This window comes from Oryx dammah, unplaced genomic scaffold (assembly GCF_014754425.2).
Source record: "Oryx dammah isolate SB20612 unplaced genomic scaffold, SCBI_Odam_1.1 HiC_scaffold_9, whole genome shotgun sequence".
NCBI lineage: Eukaryota > Metazoa > Chordata > Mammalia > Artiodactyla > Bovidae > Oryx > Oryx dammah.
In genome coordinates this window covers 14745033-14752223 of record NW_024070193.1, presented here as the reverse complement: position 1 = coordinate 14752223, position 7191 = coordinate 14745033, and positions in this window count along the sequence as shown.

The window sequence follows — 7191 nt, the reverse complement described above, 5'->3', positions numbered from 1 at the left end:
ATGCCCTTACACCATTGTCCTGATTCTTTCCATTTAATAGAAGTCTTGAAATCCAGGAGCATAAACTCTCCAACTTTGTTCCTCTTTATCAAAGTTGTTTTCACTATTCTTTTGTATTTTAGAATCAGCCTGTCAATTTCTAACAAAAAACAACAAAAAAAGGCATACTGGGATTTAGATTGGGTATGCTTGGTCATGTTTGACTCTTTGTGACTCCATGAACCATAGTCTGCCAGGCTCCTCTGTCCATGGAACTTTCCAGGCAAGAATACTGCAGCAGGTTGCCCTTTTCTACTCCAGGGGATCTTCTCGACCCAGGGATCAAACCCGCATCTCCTGCATCGGCAGGTGGATTCTCTGCCACTGTGCCACCCGGGAAGCTGTTGAATCAATTGAGGTGTTTGGGGGAGAAATGACATCATAACAGTAATAAGACTTTCAGTCCATGAATAAGGCGCTTCTCCATTTGATTGCTTTGAGCTGTATTTTTTAGTTTTCAGCATGCCACTTGGGCTCATTTTTTGTTAAATTTATTCACAAATGTTTTGTTCTTTGTAAATGGGTGTTTTTTTCTCCTTTTAAAAAGTAAACTTTTAATTTTGGAACAGTGTGAGATTACAGGAAAGTTGGAAGGATAGTACAAAGACACCCTGCGCATCCGTCACCCAGTTTGCCCATTGCTAACATCTTATATGACTGGGGCACGTTGTCACAACTCAGAAACCCTCATCAGTACATTGCTACTAACTAAACTCTGACTTTTTTTTCTGATGTCACCAGTCTTTCCACTCACATCCTTTTTTCAGTTCCGGGATCCCATCCAAGAGACCACATTTCATCTAGTCATCCTGTGTCCTTAGACTTTTCTGGTCTATGGCAGTTCCTCAGACTTCCCTCGTTTTTATGACCCTGATTATTTGGAGGGGTTTGGTCAGGTATTTTGCAGAAAGCTCTTAATTTGGGATTGTTTGATGCTATGCTCATGACTGGATTTGAAATAGGGGAGAAAAGTACAGAGGTAATGTGTCCTTCTCATTCCATCAACCACTCCCCTTTGGAGTTTGTTAGTTTTCCAGCTGGGAGGAGGTTGGGCTGTTGTTTCATCTTTGAATTCAACTCCAGCAAGACCCTTGAACCCTATTTTTCCCCTCCTGTACTGATGCTTTTTGGCAGAACTGGAGGGTGTGGAAGGGGGTGGTGAGTGTTGTGGGGATGAGTCATTTGTTTTCGCATTTGGATTTAGTCCTGCTAGTCCAGGCTTTCATCTCAGGTTTGCCTCGTTTCTTCTTATCTGCACAAATTATCTCTGTTTATGGTTGAAGCCCACTCCTGTCCATTTGGAAACTGAAGCTGACTGAGGTTCTACTCACGATATAGCGGTCTCTTTTCTCCCTGTAATTCAGTCACTCAAGGCTTGAACTGCTCTTTAGTAGCTCCTTACCATTTTTATTTTGTCTGGGGTCTTGTTAACACAAGAAAAATGGTCCATCAGATCCTTCTACATCCTAAGGAACAAGTTACCTATGTTTGGGTATTTCCTTTACCTTGTTTTATTCCTTATGGTTCCCCCCACCTCATTTTATCTTTTGTTGGATTGCGATTTCTTTTCTTTCCAACTTATTTCTTCACTGGTTTGCAAGTTCTTTGTTTCTTTTATATATTTAGGAGTTAACACAATGTTTTTAGCATGATTGCTTAACTTAATACTATAAGAAATGTTTTCACTCTCATTCAGTTCAGTTCAGTCACTCAGTTAACTCTCATTACCCCTTTTTATTGATAGATTATTGTGACCCCTGTTGTCTTACCCTGCAAAATCATTTATTATTATTTGTATACCAAGTTCTTGCTTTAGATTTTCCCAACTTGTTCACGTTGCTTCTCTTATCCTACCCTCTCCTAGAGAAGTTCAGATTTCTCTTGTCTGTTATCCATTCTTTGATGGTTCTTTCAGAAGGGACTTCAAGTGGCAAATTCCTGCAGACTTTGTGTGAAACTATATTTGCTTTATTCTATGCTCTCACTCTGGAATGGTAATTTAGCTGAGGGGAAAATTCTAGGCTTACTATTTATTCTTGCTATTTTGGGTGTATTCTTCAATTTTCTTCTGACTTAGACTGTTATTTTTGAGAAGTTTCCTGCCCTTTAACGTGCCATCTTTTGGTTCAAATATAGCCTTCTGCCTACCTGCTTCTAAGATTCTTGACAGTCTTTTGTGTCTTATACATTGAATGTGAAGTACCTCGATGTGGATTACTTTTCATTTAGGTTTTTACTGTTTGTAGAATATTTCAGTGTCTACTGTCACATAATTTATTACATGGGTTCACGTCCATAGGCATTTAGGTGCTCCTCTTCTTTTATTATATCAAAAGTTCTCCAGCAAACACTCTGGTATGGTGTCCTGGCAACTGAGTAAATGTCATCTTATTTTAGTCACCAAAGCTTTATGATACATTTTAATATCCAGGGGTTTGATAAATCTCTGCTATAGTATTGCTCTCCTTTTAAAAATGTTTTCCTTGCAATTTTTACTGACTATTCTTCAAACTAATTGTAGAACAACTTTGTCAAGTTCCAAAGTAGTGAGATGGTATTATTTTACAAACTAGTTTTCAAGAAAATTGATATACTAATTATGTCTTCCTATCTAAGGGCATCTATGGTATATCTCTTGATTTACTTATCTTTATTTTATACCCCAGTATAATTTAATTATCTTATTTGGTTAGGTCTTGAATATGTCTTGTTTATTTCTAGATATTTTGTGTTTTAAGGCATTTTTTCAAATTTTGTATTCTTAAAATAGAATATTGCATAACATTTTATTTATTCTCACATATATATTTTGATCCAGAGTAACTTAAGTTTCTCTGAGTTTATTATTTTTTATTTGATTCTCTTAGTTTTTCTGGGTTTGAAAAAGTAACCCATAAGAAATAACTGCAATGCTCTTCCTTTTTAATAGTTTTGTTTTTTATGTATGTTATCATCCAATTTCATGGCTATATTATAAAAATGTTCAGTAATAGTAATGACATCACTACTCTGTTCTTAATTTCATTGGGAATTAAAGCATCTTGTCAAAGATGCTTTATTTTGTACTGCTGGTTGATTTAAGAAATTTAAAACACATATATTTAAAACTCATCAGACTTCTTTTTGGAGTCTTTCAAAAGTTGAGAAAAAGACTCAATAATCTTATTAAATGCTCTTGGACATGAGTTTGCGCAAGCTCCGGGAGATAGTAGAGGACAGGGGAGCGTGGTGTGCTGCAGTCCATGGGATTGCGAAGAGTCAGACATGACTTAGCGATTGAACAATTGTAAAATGTGTCATGTATACAAATATTTGTAAAATATATTAGCAGTTTACAGAAAAATAATCACATAAGCCGCCAAGTACCAACCACTCACATTAATTAAACACACACACACACACTCTTCCACTACCTTCCAAGCTGTCTCTTGACACTTCCCTGATTTCATCTCCCTCCCTCTACCTAGGGATCAATATTCAAAATTTTTCTCATTTACTTTCTTTATGGTTATGTCACTATTTATTACATATTCTTAAACAATGAATCCCTTAGCCTACGTGAATGTGAACTTAATGTAAATGAACTGTATTGTTTGCATGCTTTTGTAACTTGCTCTATTCATTTGAACTGTTACACACTATTCATTGTAGTACAATGAGTACATTGTGTACTCACTGTGTACTACAACTTAGCTATCCATTCTAGGGTGGGTGGACGTTTAGATTGTTTCCAGTTTTGCACTTTCGTGAATAATCTTGCCATATCATTGTGTGTGTGTGTTCCCTGGCACACATTTGTTCCGTTTTCGGTGCGAGTTTCTTGCAAGAGTTTTGCAACCTGGGCTGGAATTGCTGGGTCTGGTGCTAGTGCACTGTCCATTTACTGGAGCAATGCTAAAATATTTTTCAGGGTCCCTCCTAATCCACACTCCATTAACAGTGTAATGAGAATCTCCATAGCTCCACACCCTCGCCTACATCTAGTACTGTCAGATTTTTTTGCATTGATCCTAGTGTAAAATTATATCTCCAGGTAGTTTTAATTCATGTTTATTTAATTACTAATTGAGATTAACTTTTATGAGGCATAGAATCTGCTTATTTCCTCCCTATGAAATACCCATTTGGAAAGTTTTTTTCTATTGAGCTACAACTTTTTAAAGAAAAATCTTATCCTTGATACCAATCCTCTGTTGGTCACGGGTTGCAAAAATCTCCCAGGTTGCTGTTTTTTAATGAAAAAGTTATCTTTTAAAATGTCAAAATTTCCCATCATTTCCTTTATCTTTTGTATTATGTCTTATTTAACAATGCTTCCCTTATAAAACTAATAAGGTTGTTCTGCTATATTGATTTCAAAAAATATTTAGAGATGGAGTATTTTCAACTTTCGTCACTAAGTACTTTATTTGCGGTGGTTTTGTTATAGGTTCACTTGACTAAGTTGAATTTTATGGAACGTCTCTTTTGCATTTACTAGGATAATCCTGTGGGAGTTTTTTTCTAATTTGTTAGCATGAAGAATTGTATGAATATATTTTATATTTAAATCAAGATACATTTCTTGATCAAATCTAAATTGGTAATGGTGTTTCATTATTTTTATGAACTTCTCATTTTAGTTTGCAAATATTTATTTACATTTTTTTCATTTATACTCACTAGTGAAATTGGACTGTTATGCTGTCCCTGTTTTGTTTGGAATCAAGGTTAGGTTGGCCTAATAAAATAATTCTCTGGAAGAGTTTGTATAAATTCAGAATTATCTGTTCCTATCTGTTTGGTGGGACTTGCCTATAAAGCCACTTCAGACCAGTGTTTTCTTCTAGCAACATTTTAAGCTTTTGATATTATTTTTAAAACAGTTACAGGATTACTCCTATATTCTCTTTCTTGAGAGTCAATTTTAGTAGTTTGTGTTTTTCTAGGAATTTATCCACTCTACGAAAATTCGTAAGTTTAGTAACATCAAGTTATTAACTTGTTAACTATAACTTGTTGAAATAACTTGTTATTAACTATTCATCTCTGCAGATGTGCAGTTACGTCTTTTCTTTCACTCCTAATATTGCTTATTTGTGTAATATCTCTGAATTTGGTGACTTTTTATCTCCATTAACAGTAATGATAGTTTCCTACTTATTACTCTGGGTTTGTTGGTCTTAACTATAGTGTATTCATTTTCTATTTCATTATTTTTGCTTTTGACCTTATTATTCCTTTTCTCCTATTTGTTTTTACTCTTGTATTTTCATCCCTAAATCTGTTTGTTGAATTCTTAGCTCATTAATTTGGAGACTTTCTTATTTTCTAATGGAACACTGACAGTATAATTCCCCTGCAATAATATATTAGATTCTTCCCACATAAGTATTTTCTGATTTTCATTATTTTTCATTGACACATTAGTATTTTAAATTTCTAAATATGTGCAGTTTTTCTATTTTTCTTTTCCTCCTCACATTTTCTCATTTCAGAGTATTCAGGTCAGAAAATACAGGAGAGATGACAAGTTTTTGAACCTCCTGAGGCTAGCTTTATGGCATAATCCATGGCCAGATTTTGTGCTTGAAAGGAGTGTGTATTCTCCAATTGCTGGGCTCGATATGCTATGTAACCCGTTAAATCAGGATTGTTAATTGTCTTTTTAATTTTTAATGGTTTCTTGGTCTGCTTGATCTGTCAAATATTGAGAGAGGTGTGTTAAAGCCATTTCTGTAGCATGGACATATGTATACAATCATGTGTAAAAGAGACAGCTGGTGAGAAGTTACTATATAACACAGGGAGCTCAGCTTGGTGCTCTGTGATGACCTAGAGGGCTGGGAATGGGGAAGAGGAGGGAGGTACCAGAGGGAGGAGATACATGTATAACTTGCTGATTCACATTGTTGTAAGGCAGAAGCCAACACAACACTGGAAAACAATTTTCCTCCAATTAAAAAATAAATTCTAAAAAGCCATTTCTGTTACATTGATAGATTTACCTGGTTCTTACAGTTCTGTTACTTTTTGTTTTTATATACAGCATATACTTGAACTTTTAAAATTCCAACTCTGCCTGGCAGATTTTGTCTTTTACCTGTAGACATTAATCCATTTGTATTCATGGTGAATGCTGACATATTTAAATGTATTTCTTCTATCCTGTTAAGTGCTTTGAGTTTGTCCTGCTTCTTTGAATTCTTCTCCTTCTCCCTTTCTTTTGGATTTTAGTTTCTTATTTCCTTTTTCTCTGCTACTCCTCTGGTGGACATATGTTCCATGCAATTTCAATAAGTATATTTAGTTTAGCAAAGTCCAAACTTAATTAACATATTTCCCATCTTCCTGAACAAACTATAATCTTAGGATAATTTTACTCCCAGATCACCCTTCTTCTAACTACTACTGTTCATTAGTATTGCCTCAGCTAGAGTTCTATTACTATTGTAAGCCAATATTTTTATATCAGCTATTATTTCTGCTTTGCCATATCTCATTTGGTTTTTATCATCACTTTATACAATCATTTGATTAGTCCGCATATTACCAATATATATGCTTACTCTTTCTACTTACAGAAGATTTTAATCTGGACTAATTTTTCTTTTATCTACATATAGCCTTTAGAATGTAAGTTTTAAGGATATTTTATAGTATTGTGAATAAATACTGAGGCTTTGTGTCTTTATCTGATTGTCATTTGTTGAAAGAGTCTCACTGGGTATTGATTTCTAAGTTGACAGTAGCTTTTCTCAGCCCACTTCTTTCAGAATCCACCTCTTTGAGCTCCCTTGTAGTTGAGAAGCCAGCAGCCCTTCTAAACGCTGTTTCTTAGTAGGCAATCTGTGTTTTATCATTGTCTGCTTTAAAGAGAGTTTCGTTTTCTTTGGTTTTCGTCAGTTTCACTATGATGCCTGTATGTTAAATCCTAAATCTGAAAATTGGTAACATTATCTCTTTGATAGTACTTCTCCCTTATTTTGTCTTTTATCACCTTCCAGAACTTGGATTAGATTTGTGTTAAACCTTCTCCCTCCGTCTTCTATATGTCTTAACCTCCTGGACTTCTCATCCATCTTTTTATCTTCTCACTACATTTGGAATACACTCTGCCTTCCATTTTATTAATTCCCTCTACAGCGCCGAGGCACTGGCTCCAACATGAAC